At 38.2% G+C, this 14220-nt stretch overlaps 1 long non-coding RNA gene across 1 annotated transcript in view; it reads left to right on the plus strand.

The window, feature by feature from the left end:
• The window catches only part of LOC129135934 (uncharacterized), a 53826-nt gene extending 40120 nt beyond the window's left edge, over window positions 1–13706 (plus strand). Inside the window, exon 2 of the long non-coding RNA XR_008537041.1 lies at window positions 13095–13706. This is a non-coding gene — a long non-coding RNA (uncharacterized LOC129135934). The remainder of the gene's footprint in view (window positions 1–13094) is intronic.
• Window positions 13707–14220: the final 514 nt, after the last annotated feature.

A 14220-nucleotide genomic window follows, 5' to 3' on the forward strand; every position in this document is an offset into this window, starting at 1 on the left:
CAATTTACTGTATTAGTCCAGTCTCATGCTACTATGAAGAAATACCCAAGACTCTGAAATTTATAGAGAAAAGAGGTTTAATTGACTCACAGTGCTGCATGGCTGGGAGGCCTCAGGAAACGTATAATTATGGTGGAAAGGGAAACAAACATATCCTTTTGCACATGGTGGCAGGAGAGAGAAGTGCAGAGCGAAGTGGGGAAAAGCCCCTTATAAACCTATCAGGTCCCATGAGAACTCACTCACTATCCCAAGAACAGCATGGGGGAACCACCTCCACAATCTATTCACCTCCCAAGAGGTCCCTTCCACAACATTTGGATATTATGAGAACTAGAATTCAAGATGAGATTTGGGTGGGGGCACAGCCAAACCATATCATACTCCCTACCCCCAAAAGCTGATTGTTAAACATTTATCAGTGTACCACTGCTGACAAAACTAGTGAGTGGCTGAATTGAGATTTCAACTCCATTCTGTCTGACCCCAAGATGGGGGAAAACCACTGGCCAAAAAGCCAGTTGGTTTTTTTCTACTTCTGGCTTTATTATGGAGTTTTATGTCCTTAGGCATATCCCTCCATGTATCTGCCGTGCATTTCATCATCTACATCATGAAGCTCTTAAATTTCTAAATAATGAATAAAAGCTCAAAAATTTAAAGGTGCATTATCAATGTATTATTATTATTTGGTAAGAGCAAGAGTTTTGAGCTTTGATGATTACCCCTTTCCCCATGTTCATTTAGAATTGAAAAGAGAGCATCTCTCTTTCCCATCTTTCCTTCTCTAATCCTCCTTCTCATGGTCCCTTTGGTAAGATTCTCCCAGAAACAGACTGAGACAAGGATTGACATGCAATTGATTTATTAGGAAAGTACTACCCAGAAATCATGGGAAGCAGGATAAGAATGAGGAAGAAGCCAAGAAAGGATGTGATTTCAGGAGAATCCCAAAGGAGCTCAGGAGCATACATAACATCACAGAATTTGTCTTGTCTAGCCTCAAATCGAGGAAGTTGGACTTTTGTGCTCCCCACTACACAGCCATCAGCTATAGGGGAAGAGGATTAACAAACTCCCAGGCACTACTTTGCTTTCTCTGCTGATAAAGGTGGGCTCCAGTGCCCACCTCTGAAAGTCACAGGTGTCAGCCATTGGCAGCAAAGCCTTGAGAAGAGGAGATATGGGTGCACAGAGCTAGAAAAAAACAATGGGCCAATAGAGCCCACTGTACTTCCACAAATTATGTTTAACTGAAGACCCTGCTTCATCCAGGCTGGCCAACAGTATATGTCTCTTCTCAGAAAACCTAACCTAACATGATTTGCCTATTCTTCTCTGGTCTAATGAGAATATATTAGGAAACTAGACTTCTCTGGAAATGTAGAAAGGAAGAAAATAGTTTTTCAGGATAGAGGCACCCAATTCTATTTCAGGGAGAGAGAGAGGAGGCAAGTGGGGGATACCATAGCCTGTGCTCTGTATAGTCTGTGCTCTGTGCTGAACTGGCCCCAAAGGAAGAGGAAGATTATCTTGCTGGGGAGACACCAGACGTTACCCCTCCTCAGTGAGCCTATAAATATGGACCTTTCTCTGTTATGGCATGTCACATTAGGTGGTAATTTCCTTTACCCACTCTTTCCACAGCCCAAGTGTGAAAGAAAAGTACATGGCCAGTATAAGATAGGCCATGTACATGAATATGAGATGTTTATACCACTCTTGGTTTGTTCAGTAGATTGTGCCAGGTTTCCGGATAAGTATTGAGGCCAAGTATAATGCAACACTATCTATATAATCACATAAATCACTGGTGCCATGGGAAACCATGACACATTGAGAAATTTCTTTATAATTCAGCATTATTTCCATGAAATCTTAATGTGCTACAGAACTCTAAATGTTTCCCCTTCTGCAAAATGTCCACATATAATGTAGGAATTATTACCTCATTATGTCTACTGGGAAATGGAGGCATCAATTAAGTGACAGGTCCATTAGTAGTCACTATATCACCTCTTGCTTTAAAATAATACCTCGTTGCATGGAGACAAGGGTTGGTTACAAGCAGCTTGAAATATTACTTTGTGTTGTATCCGAAGAACCACACCCCACACACCACTCACCAGGTTTTGAGTTTTGGGGTTTTTATCTCCTATATCATGCAGGCCTATATTTTTTAGAAATCATTTTTCTATTTGCTCCTTATATTTTAAAATGTATCCTAGTTATCTTAAGGAACAGGTGGCTGGGGGCAGTTGCTTACGCCTGTAAACCCAGCACTTTGGGAGGCCGAGGCAGGTGGATCACCTGAGGTTGGGAGTTCAAGACCAGCCTGACCAACATGGAGAAACCCCATCTCTACTAAAAAGACAAAATTAGCTGGGCATGGTGGCGCATGCCTGTAGTCCTAGCTACACGGGAGGCTGAGGCAGGATAATCACTTGAACCCGGGAGGCAGAGGTTGCAGTGAGTCGAGATCGCACCATTGCACTCCAGCCTGTGCAACAAGAGTGAAACTCTATCTCAAAAAAAAAAAAAAAGAAAAGGAACAGGAAATCCTAGTGTGAAATAGTTTATAGCAGTTTTAATAACCATTACTCATAAAATCCCAACTGGCTTTGATGGGTAACTGGTCATCATTAGAGAGTTGCATTTATCAGACAAATAATTTTGCTTAATTAGGTGACTAACTGGCAGGGCCTTTCTTACTGGAAAACCATTAAAATCATCAAGAAAATTCTCAGGAAGATCTTGATTGGACCATTTTGTCATTGTTTTACCGGGTATCATTAAATTCCCACTTGCAAACCCTAGAAGTTAATTCAAGTTCCAAGACCTTATACAAAGGTATAACCAGCTAGCCAATGTAAACTGAGGGAGACTTGACTAAAAGGAATAGAGCAAATCTATATCCCAGGCATTGTTTTACATAGGGGAATTCCATGTTTTTAGTATAATGCTTCTTTAAATATGGTCAGCTCCTCATTTCTGTAAGTCTCAATCTTACGACAAGTATGGTCTAATAACATAAGAATTCCCATCTAATAAATGTACTCCAAGTCATCCCTAGATAAAGAGGCCTCAGAGATTATAACTGAATTTTTAATTGAAAGAATACCCACTGTTCTTTCATGCAGAAACTAATAAGCTACAATTCAGTAGTATGTTCATGTTTTCATGTTATATTACAGCAAAAAGAATGTAGCATCCTTAGTCTCAAAGTTTTAAAAAATGAATGAGTCATCCAAAATATTTACAAGGGGATTAGCCCTAGAGTAAATGAGCAAGGTAAATGATTGGTTTAGTGAAAAATGCTAGGGCAGAAATCTGGAATGCAATATCTTACTCCACAAATACTAGGGGTCCTGACATTTTAACAGGGAGTTCAAGCCTTTCTCTTCTGGTAATGTCCTTTTACCTTATGCCTGGATAGGAAGCTGAATTCCAGTCACTGAATTCAAATATTCCCCAAGAATTCTGTGGAGGCTGCCCATAGTTCATAGGTCTAACAACTCTATCAGGGAGGAAGAAACAGTAATAATTGGCTCCCATGAGCCTCTACTTGCAAGAGTCAAGGAATGGGAGATAAACTGATCGAGCTGCGTGGCCAGGCAACCAGATGTGGGAACACAATTTGGCAGAAAACAACCAAAGAAAAAAGAAAGAGAGTCAGCCTCAGAGACTTCCTAACACATGGCTATGAGTATGTGTGCACACACACAATACGGCATGGAAAAATTTCAGGCAGAGAACTTTCAACACACTAATGCTTGCTTACAATGGAGAAAGATGTTATAACTCACACTTTAGACAGAGTTTTTCTTAAGGCCTGCAGCCTGCTAAAGTCACAAACCCTGCTGGCCTGTCCTCATATCACACTATTTTACACAAGCTACCTTGTCTTCTACATAGATGAATTTTTCTAGTGTTGTTATTTCCCTCACCAGCCCCTCCTCCAATAAATAAATGAAGTTGACTAGAATCTTGCAGTGTCAAATTCTAAAGCTTATCTTTATGTGCAAAAGCAACATGATCCTGGAAGAATGGGAGATTTTCAAGGATTTTACCAAATCATAATAACCTGATTTATTTTTCAATGGCAGGTAGATTAACAAGATACGCTTTGGCACATCATAATCTTATTTAAAAAAAGAAATCGTGAAACTTATGGATCTCGATCCAAAATACTCTCTGTGTCTTATTAGTTATATGTTGGCAGATCCAAAGAGAATGGGCTAAGAGTCCTAGTCTCTCATTCAAACTTCCACCAACTTATTGTGTATTTTGGCACATTGGAAGTATTCTGATCTTCAGGTTTCTTAATTTATAAAATGTGGGGATTGGAATACAAAGGAGTTCATTCTGCTGCAACTTCTATTTTTTATTGGCCATAGTTTGTAATAGATTGAAAAGTCCCCTATAGTTGGAGGTGATTTTGTTTAAGTATAAACTTAAAAAGATAAATTTGGTAGGCATGTTAAATACCAACCACAGAAGAATGGGGTTACGAAGTGTGATTCAGATAAATAATCATCATAAGGGCCAACTACTGAGCACTTCCCATCATGGGCTTCCATGAGCTTTATTGTATAATAGAGCAATGGACTATCATTTAAAAAGCATACTGACTTCACCACTGTGCTTTCTCAGATGGGTGGCTTCATTCATATCATGAGGTGGTTAATCTATCTATTGTGGCTTTCCTCTTTGAGACACTGGTAAAGGAAAGGACACGAGAAGGTTGACATTTCAGTCTCTTCCAGGGCCGCAAAAGTGAGACTAGTTTAGAAGTATTAGTGGATTGTTAGGTAAGTATTTTTTAGATTTGCCTTTTTCTTAACTGATACATAATATGTGTACGTATTTATGGAGTACATTTGAAATTTTGTTACATGCATAGAATATACAATGATAAAGTCGGAGTATTTGAGGTATATGTCACTGAGTGTGTATTTATATATTTATTTAAATTTGTTTGTTTTTTTAGAGGCACAATCTCACTCGGTCACCCAGGCTGCAGTGCAGTAGTGTGATCAGAGCTCACTGTGACCTCAGACTCCTAGGCTCAAATGATCCTCCTGCCTTTGCCTCCTGAGTAGCTAGGACTACAGGTACACAACGCACCTTGCTTATTTAAAAAAAAAAAAAAAATTGTAGAGACAGGGCTCACTCTGTTGCCCAGACTGTTCTTGAACTTCTGGCCTCAAACAATCCCCCCACTTCGGCCACACAAAGCACTGGGATATTAAGCATGAGCCACCATGCCTGGCCAAGTACTTACCATTTCTATGTGTTGGAAACACTTCAAGTCCTCTTCTAGCTATTTTGAAAATATAATACATTGTTACCCTACATTGCTATGAAATGTTAGATAATATTCCTTCTATTTAGCTATATGTTTGTATCCATTAACCAACCTCATTTCATCCTCCTCATTCCCACATCCTTCCCAGCCTCTGGTATCTACCATTCTACTCTCTTACCTCTATGAGATCAACTTTCTTAGCTCCCATATATGAGTGAAAATGTGATATTTGCCTTTCTGTGCCTGGCTTATTTCATTTAATATAATGACCACTAGGTCTATCCATGTTGCTGAAAATGACATGATTTCATTCTATTTTTAATGGCTGAATAGTACTCTGTTGTATATATATATACCACATTTTCTTTATCCATTTGTTCATCAGTGAACACTTGGGTTGATTCTGTATCTTGGCTATTGTGAATAGTGCTGCAATGAACATGGGGATTTGGGTATCTTTTTAAATGCTAATTTATTTTCCTGTGGATAAATACCCCATAGTGGGATTGCTGGGTCATATAATAATTCTATTTTTCGGTTTCTGAGAAATCTCCATACTGTTTTCCATAGTGGCTAGTTAACATTCCCATCAACAGTGTATAAGAGTTCCCTTTTCTCTGCATACTCTCCAGCATCTGTTATTTTTTGTCTTTTTAATAATAGCCCTCTAGGCCATTATTTTTGATGACAGACTGATTTTGTCTGTCATCAAAAATATAATTTTTTGTTTCTTTTATCCTTTGTAATTTTTTTTAGTTTCTATTTAGTTCTATTGTACCCTTCATTATTTTTTTCTACTAATTTGGGGTTTTGTTTGTTCTTGCTTTTCTAGTTCTTTGAGGCCTATTATTATATTGTTTATTTGAAACCTTTCTACTTTTTCATAATCTGTGATTTTGTTTTTAATTATCTTGTCTCACGATCACACATAATTTTTAAATTTGTGTATATCTCTTCTACGTTAATCCTTTCAAGTTGGCTAAAGCACCATTCCCAATCGCAAATACACAGCACTTCTACAGTTTTGTTTCTGAATGGCTGTTTAAAGACAATCCTAAATTATATCTCAGTCTGACTTAGATAGTAAGTAATTCAAGAATGAAGTTTAACTTGCTACTGTTTAAAAGCATCTGACCTCATCTATAGAATGTGAGAAGTGCTAAATAATCTTTATGAAATCTTTCTACTTTTTTGATGTGGGTGCTAATTACTATACAATTCCCTCTTAGCACTGCTTTTGAATCATCTCATAGGTTTTGGTATGTTTTATTTGATTTTTTTGGGTCATTTCAACAATGTTAATTCTTCTAATTGATAAGTATGACATGTCTTTCCATTTGTTTGTATCCTCTTCAGTTTCTTTTATTAGCTTTGTAGCTTTCCTTTCAATGGTCTTTCACCCCCTTGATTGAATTTTTCCTAGGTCTTTTATTTTGATAGCTATTATAATTGAGATTTTTAAAAATTACTTTCTCAACTAGTTTGTTATTGGGGTATGAAAACACTATTGATTTTTATATTTTGCATTCTGCAACTTTACTAAGTTTATTTATTAGTTCTAAGAGTTTTTTTGTCAGAGTATAGGTTTCTCTAGATATAAAATCATGTGATCTGCAAAGAGGAACAATTTTACTTCTTCTTTTCCAAATTGGATGCCTTTTATGTCTTTCTCTTGCCTGATTGCTCTAGCTAGGACTTCCACTACTATATTGAATAGGAATGGTGAAAGTGCACATCCTTGTCTTGTTCCATCTTTTAGAGGTAATTATTTTAGATCTACTCCATTCAGTCTGGTTAGCTGTGGGTTTGTCATATATGGCTTATATTATGTTGAGGCATGTTCCTTCTATGACTATTTTGTTGTGTTTTCCTCGTGAAGAGGTGTTGAATTTTATCAAATGCTTTTTCTGCATATATTGAGATGGCCTTTCCCCTTTATTCTGTTGAACTGATATATCACATTCATTGATTTGGATATGTTGAACTATCCTTGCATCCCTGAAATAAACCCCACTTGATTATGGTGTAGGAACCCTCTTAGTGTTTCTTGTATGGTTGGTCTAGTAGTGATTAATACCCTCAGCTTTTACTTGTCTGGGAAAAACTTTATTTCTCTTTTATTTATAAGGGATAACTCTGCTAGGTATGGTATCCTTACCTGGCACGTTTTTTCTTGTAGCTCTTTGAATGTGTCATTTCATGCTCCCTGGCCTGTAAGGTTTCTGCTGAGAAATCCTTTTCGTTTAATGACAGTTCCTTTATAAGTAACTAGGCACTTTTCTCTTGCTTTTTGAAGAATGTGTTGTTTGTCTTTGACTTTTGATAGTTTAGAGAAGACCTTTTGGAATTGTATCATTTGGGGATCCCTGAGCCTCTTGTATCTGGAAGTCTACATTCTTTATTAGAGTTCTAATATTTTCTTTTATTATTTTGTTAAATAGGTTTTCTATTCCTTTGTTTTATTTTTCTCTTTGCCTTCTGGATCAGCAAAAATTTTAATATTTGATTCTGAAATTCTATTTTCTGCTAGATCTAGTTTACTGTTGAAGCTTTTGAATGATTCTGTATTTCATTCAATTAACTCTTCAGTTCTGAAATTTCTGTTTGGTTCCTCTTTTAAAATAAGATCTATTATCTCTTTGGTAAATTTCTCATTCTTATTCTGAATTGTTTTTATAATTTCTTTGTATTGTTTATCTGAATTCTCTTGTATCTCACTAAGCTTCAGTATTATTAGTTTGAATTCTTTTTCCAAGAGTTCATAAATTTCCTTTTCACTGGAGTCTGCTGCTGGAGAATTACTGTGTTCCTTTGGATGTGTCATATTTCCTTGTTTTTTTTTTTTATGTTTTCCATGCCTTTACATTGGTATCTGCCCATGTGGTGTAACAGCTTTTTAGAATTTGCTTTCATAGGAGAGAACTTCTTCTTGAAGATGTGTCTATGGTGTGGATTGGGTAGCACACTTTGGCTTTGCTTCTGGGTGTGTTTCTGAATTATTTATTTGACAATAAACAGCACCAATAGTTTTTGTGATATCCTCAGTGGCTCAGAGTGTGGTGGAGGCTGTGGTGAAGTTTTGTGGGGACAAAGACATCAGGTGGGCCAGTCCTCAATATCCAGTGGTGGCAGTGGTGAGTCAAGCATTCCTGTCCTTGGACCTTAGGGTGGTATACACTGGTCTTAGTGTTAATGAGTCCAGGCAGGTCAATTTTTGGGCCTCCAGGCAGCTTGTTTCAGTGCTGGCTGTGGCAGCAATGGGCCAGTTAGGTGGGCAGATTCTCAGGCCCAGGGCAGTGAATGCCATGTGGATGATGGCAGTAGCACTGGTGTGACAATTTTCTGGCTCCCAAGTGGTTTGCACTGATGGTGACTATGACAAGTTAAGCAGGCCAGACCCCAGGCCTGCAGGCAGTGCATGTAGGTGAATGCCAGCTGTGGTGGTAGTGACAGCTTGTGTGGGCCTGACCTCATGCTTCCCAAGAGGAGTGTTCAGGTGCCAATGGTGGTGGATGGGACAGGGCAACTACCAGGTCCCTGGATGGTGTGCTTGGGCACCTGGGGGTGGGTGAAGCCAGGCCAGATGGGCATGTCCTCAGGCCCCCCCAGTGGTGCGTGTGGGCATTGGCTGTGGTAGGTAGAGGCAAGGTGAGCCTCAAGCCCCTAGCAGAATGCTCAGGTAGGGGTGTCAGCAGCTACACTAACTACATAGCCCTGCTGCTAGGTAGGGTGGAGTTGCTTTCAGTAGCAGCAGCTATAAACAAGAAGCTGGGGAGTCCACCCTTTAGCCTCAAGTGACAGCTGCAATCACAGTTGTCTTTTTTCAGTGTGCTTGTAAACGCATGGTTGCCTTGCCACTGGGGTAGTGAGGCCACTGCCAGTGGTTCATACTTCGACCCTGGTGGCAGCATCCAGCAGTGGCACCTGACTGCAGGTAGGGATGTCAATGGGGTACCAGGAATGTGGAAATGAATAAGCTGTTGGACCACATGGCAGGATGCAGTCTAGTGGGGACTGGGCTCTCAAAATGGCACCTTGCTGCAGCTGCTTAGGATTCAGGGAGGGTATAGAGCCTAGGGCAAATTCTCTCTCAGGAGCAGTGCTGTCATGCAGTCTCCAGGAAGCTCTATACAAGTCTCAGGGCCCACATAGGTTGAGGAGCTCTTCCATGGTAGGATTACAGGAGCCCTCACTGGGAATATGGACCACTGGAAGTCCCTCACGTACCCTTTCCCCACACTGGGAAGACTCTCCAGGATTCCAGCTGATCCCAGCTGAATAGGCTGTCTTGTTTCTTTCTCCTTCATTGCCCTAGGTATATTTCCTGTCACTTTTCTATTGAATTCCAGCATTCTCTTTTATGGGATCTATTAAAAGTATGATTATCTACTCATTATTTTGGTTCATTGTCGTGGAGAAGGTGAGTACCAGATGCCTCTAGTCAGCCATCCTGAAGCCTTTCAAACCTGTAGGTAAATTTTTGATAGGCCTTTAGTCTAATGGAGAGAAATAGAATAAGCTAAGCTAAGGTGTTTTCCCAGAGGAATCAAGCTTGAGGGCTCAGATAACTTAAGTGAGAGGGTGACGTAAGGGATCATATAAAGCTCGAGTTTACAAAGCTACCCAGATATGTAAAACCCCCTCATCTTCTCAACTGTTTAATGGAGTTTGCTACATATAAATGTCTTGTGCGAGCACAAGGGCTCACATTCTACAAGTCAGAATGGAGTCAGTATAGAGGGCAGACACCAGACATGAGAAATAACTAGAATTCAACAGACAGTGAATTCCAGACACAGAATTGATGTATATCGTAGCACCCCATGGAATTCACAAGATTCCTGAGGAAGGCTTTGCCTTTCACATACAACAAGGAATTGAAAAATAGCCATTGTGTAAATCTAAAAATACAAGAAGTCTTCCAACAACCTCAAGATATTTTATTCCCAAATCCTACAGCAATCCTGTAAAGTCCATATCATAATTCCCATTTTATATCTTTCTATTATACAATGGTTCAAATAAGAGGCTAACACTGTGGTTTAGGAAGGAAAGCAAAGAGCATTTGGAACTTTTAATTCTTTTTCATGATATCAACCAAAAAGCCACAGTCTTGGCATCTAGGATTATCATTTTGGGAGATAGGTGACATGATCATGGTGCCCACCATTGATTTCTCAAGTTGAAGGACATTAATAGAAGCAGATAAGATGCTCTGTCTTTACCTAAGTGGGAGCTAGGGAGCTGGATTTCAAATTACCATTTTATGCTGTTTTTCACTCCTATGACCTTTTTTTTTTCTGACTTCTTTTTTTTTAAATTATACTTTAAGTTCTAAAAAAAAAAATCACTCCTATGACTTTGTGACCTGAGAAGCACAATTCTACTTGTGGTTGCAGTGTGCAGAGTATTGGTGGTATATCTTTTGATCATACCAGGGCTCCCACAAACATCTGGAGAGTGGAATTTTGTGGTTGATTATAAAACAAAAACAATATTCAAAAAAATAACTTTCAGGCCAGGAGCGGTGGCACACGTCTGTAATCCTATCAGTTTAGGAAGCTGAGGTGGGAGCTCTGCTTGAGGCCAGGAGTTTGAGACCAGCCTGGGCAACATAGCAAGACCTCTGTCCCCACAAAAAAATGTTAAAATTTAGCCCGGCATGGTGGCTGACACCTGTAGTCCCATCTACTCAGGAGGTTGAGTTGAGAGTATTGCTTGTGTATTGAAGTTGAGGCTGCAATGAACTACGATCGCACTGCTGTACTCCAGCCTGGGCAACAGAGTGAGACCCTGTCTCTTGAAAAAAAATGTAAAAAAAAAAATCACAAAAAGTTCTTCTCCAAATTTTTTAGGATTTTGTTTACTTACTCTGCTCTTACACCAAATAAAAAATAAGCGATTTTGTCCTTTCATAGGATTCATGATCCCATCAGGTAAATTTTCCCTCCAACAGCGTCAGTACTAAATGTCACCCTGATAACTTTAAATTTATTGTATTTCATATGGAGAATGAAAGCAAACCTTCAAATTAGTTCCTTACAGTGGTTCTGCTAGGTGTCAGTTCTAACATCGAAGTGTGTGTTTATTAAACTCCTTACCATATACAAGGATAAAACTGCTCAGAAAAGGAAAAAATTTGTGTCGATCCACCCACATTTTTGCTTTTTCCCCTTCTGACTACTTGGTCAGAATTCAGGATGAATTCTGTGTCTTTGGGATGAAATAAAACTAAACAACACATTATGAACTCAAAGCTGCCATTTAGCATTAATGATTTTTATCCACTCAGTTATCTGCTTTCTAAGACCTAAGAACATCTGATGAAGCAGAATTGATGAATAAAAACTACATACTCTCGTGAAAAGAAATATGCGAAATGAAGCCAGTTTCATTTATCTTAGACTCCTAGGGTGATAGATGAAATTAAGAGTTTTTTCTAAACATAAAAATATTAGAAGCTCACCACAGAAAATTTGAGAAGTTTTTAATAATTTAAAACCACCTATTATACAATAACATTTGACATGTTTTTCTATGTGTTAAATCGTATCTGAGGTCACGATTTATGAGCAGTTGAATATACTGTTTTTTAACATATAATTTAAGAGTCGCATTATGGTGGTTGCCAGGGGCTGCAGGGTTGGGGAAATGAGGAGAGGTTGATCAAATGCTACAAAGTTTTAGATACGTAGGATGAATAAGTTCTGGAGATCTAATTATAGCAAGCAAACTATAGTTAATAATACTGTATTGCATACTTGAGATTTACTAAGAGAGTAGATCTTAAAAGTTCTCATCACAAAAAACTGAAAATGATAACTATGTGAGGTGAAGGATATGTTAATTAGCTTGATTGTGGTAATCATTTCACCTTGTATACATATGCCAAAACATCATGCTGTACATCATAAACACATAAAATTTTTATTTGTCAATTAGTAAATCCAGAAAGAATAATTTTTAAAAATGGAGTCATGTTAGAAGCTCTCCATAAAGATAATTTTAAGTGACAAAATCAATTCTTTATTGTGAAGGTAAACCATGATTTATGAATGGCCTACATAGAATATTTAAGCAATTTTAATTATTTTTTGCTAAGTAATACTGTGATAATGTGGGTGATATTTAATAGTGTCAATTGTGAAATCTGGTGTTTCTTTTAACGTAATGATAAAAATTACTTAATGTAGTTATATTGCACTTTTCACAGAAATATTGGGGGAGGAAAGCAGACAGAAATGGCACTGCTTTCGAGGCATGGCAATCAAATCTTTTGAATATGTATGTCTGCACTTTGCATTTGACCCTGGTTGGACCAAATAAAACAAAAACCGTGTTTCTTGTGCTATAAACAATAAAGGTGACCCAGAGGTGAGAAGAAGATCCAGTTCTGAAAACACACTGCTACTACTGGCCTCTGAGCTCATAAATAGTCTCTTTTTCTGCTGTGTTCTTCTAACTTTTACTGTTTCCAACTGTATTCTAGTATAGTTATTACAGCTATTGCCCAGATATTTGTATTTCTTTTGGCCTGCCCAGTTCTTGTTGAAAGATCATCCATTGCACTTTGATTTTTTTGAGAAGACACTTCAAGCAACTTCCTACTTTGGCAGCTATGAAAGTTGGTAGTTGATTTTATTTTTCTTATATGCTACAAAATCGTTTCTTGTGTTTCATTTTTCCTTTGTCTCTTTGGTTTTTTTCCATGCAACTCTCCGGTTGAGGGTTCATTTCCCATCCAAACCTCCCGTGTTGTTTCAATGCTCCATTTTCTTCTTTTCAGATCCTCTTATCAATATTTTAATGGATTCACTATGAAAGAAGGCCTTTGCATTGCTGCTGACTCCATCAGAATCTCAGAAGTCTTCCTGGATCAGAAGGGGACCCAGACAATTAGAACCTGGAAGGCCCGCTACTCATAGGCATGAGGCCAGAAGACTTGCCCTAGTGCCGAAATGTTGTTCTGTTAATGTGTATCTCATGCCCAGTATTCTTATTAATAAGGCACTAAATAAGGGACAATCCAGCGTTTCCGTTGCCAAAAGAACACATCTCCCTTTTAATTAATCAATGTAAATGGCCTTTTACTGGAAAATAGAAGTAAAGTATTTCTAGAACATAGGATATAATGTTACATTGGGGAATATCATGCCCTCTTTTTATTTTAAAGTGGAGATTTTTTTTTTTTAATGTAGAGACACTAGGTCTGGACCAACTGAGAGAGAGTTCATTCACAAATTATTGCTGAACATGTGCTATTTGGGTAAACTCAGGACTTTTGTTTCCCAGTTCATTTTTGCTACAACTCATTTGCATTCAATCCAGTGGGAGTTCAGATCAGGAAAATTATCTGGATGGAGCAATTTATAAAATAAAAAATAACTTATATTCAAAATCCACTTCTTCTCATTTCTATGTATCTTTCCCTCAAGGACCAGTGCAATTAATCTTCAGCCAGGGACTGACATAAATATTGATCAGAACAGAAGCACCACAAGATTACTGCTTGACTTGGCTTCACTTCAACTTACTTCTCCTTAGTGTCTTTGCTGATGCAAAGGTTAACTCTTCTTTCATTTGTCAGTTCCTTTTTGCTTCAGTTTTTCTCTGAAGACAACCTAGCTTAAAATTCATCCAATTGGATTGATCCAAAGCCACCTAATTTTCCCTCCAATGTCACATAATCTATTATTTAATGTAGACATTTATATACTATTATACACTATGTAAACCAAAGGACATGACTTAATTAAGGAAAATCAGGAGAAGCTGGTATTTCAAAATGTCAGCATTTGTCTCCTTTTTCCCCCTAAACTCATAATAGCAACTCCTAAGAATGAAAGGAGCCAGAATAAAGAAGTCAGCAGATATGAAAGCAAAGGAATTCTTCAAGAATGGGATCTCTAGAA

This window comes from Pan troglodytes, chromosome 11 (assembly GCF_028858775.2).
Source record: "Pan troglodytes isolate AG18354 chromosome 11, NHGRI_mPanTro3-v2.0_pri, whole genome shotgun sequence".
NCBI classification, from domain to species: domain Eukaryota; kingdom Metazoa; phylum Chordata; class Mammalia; order Primates; family Hominidae; genus Pan; species Pan troglodytes.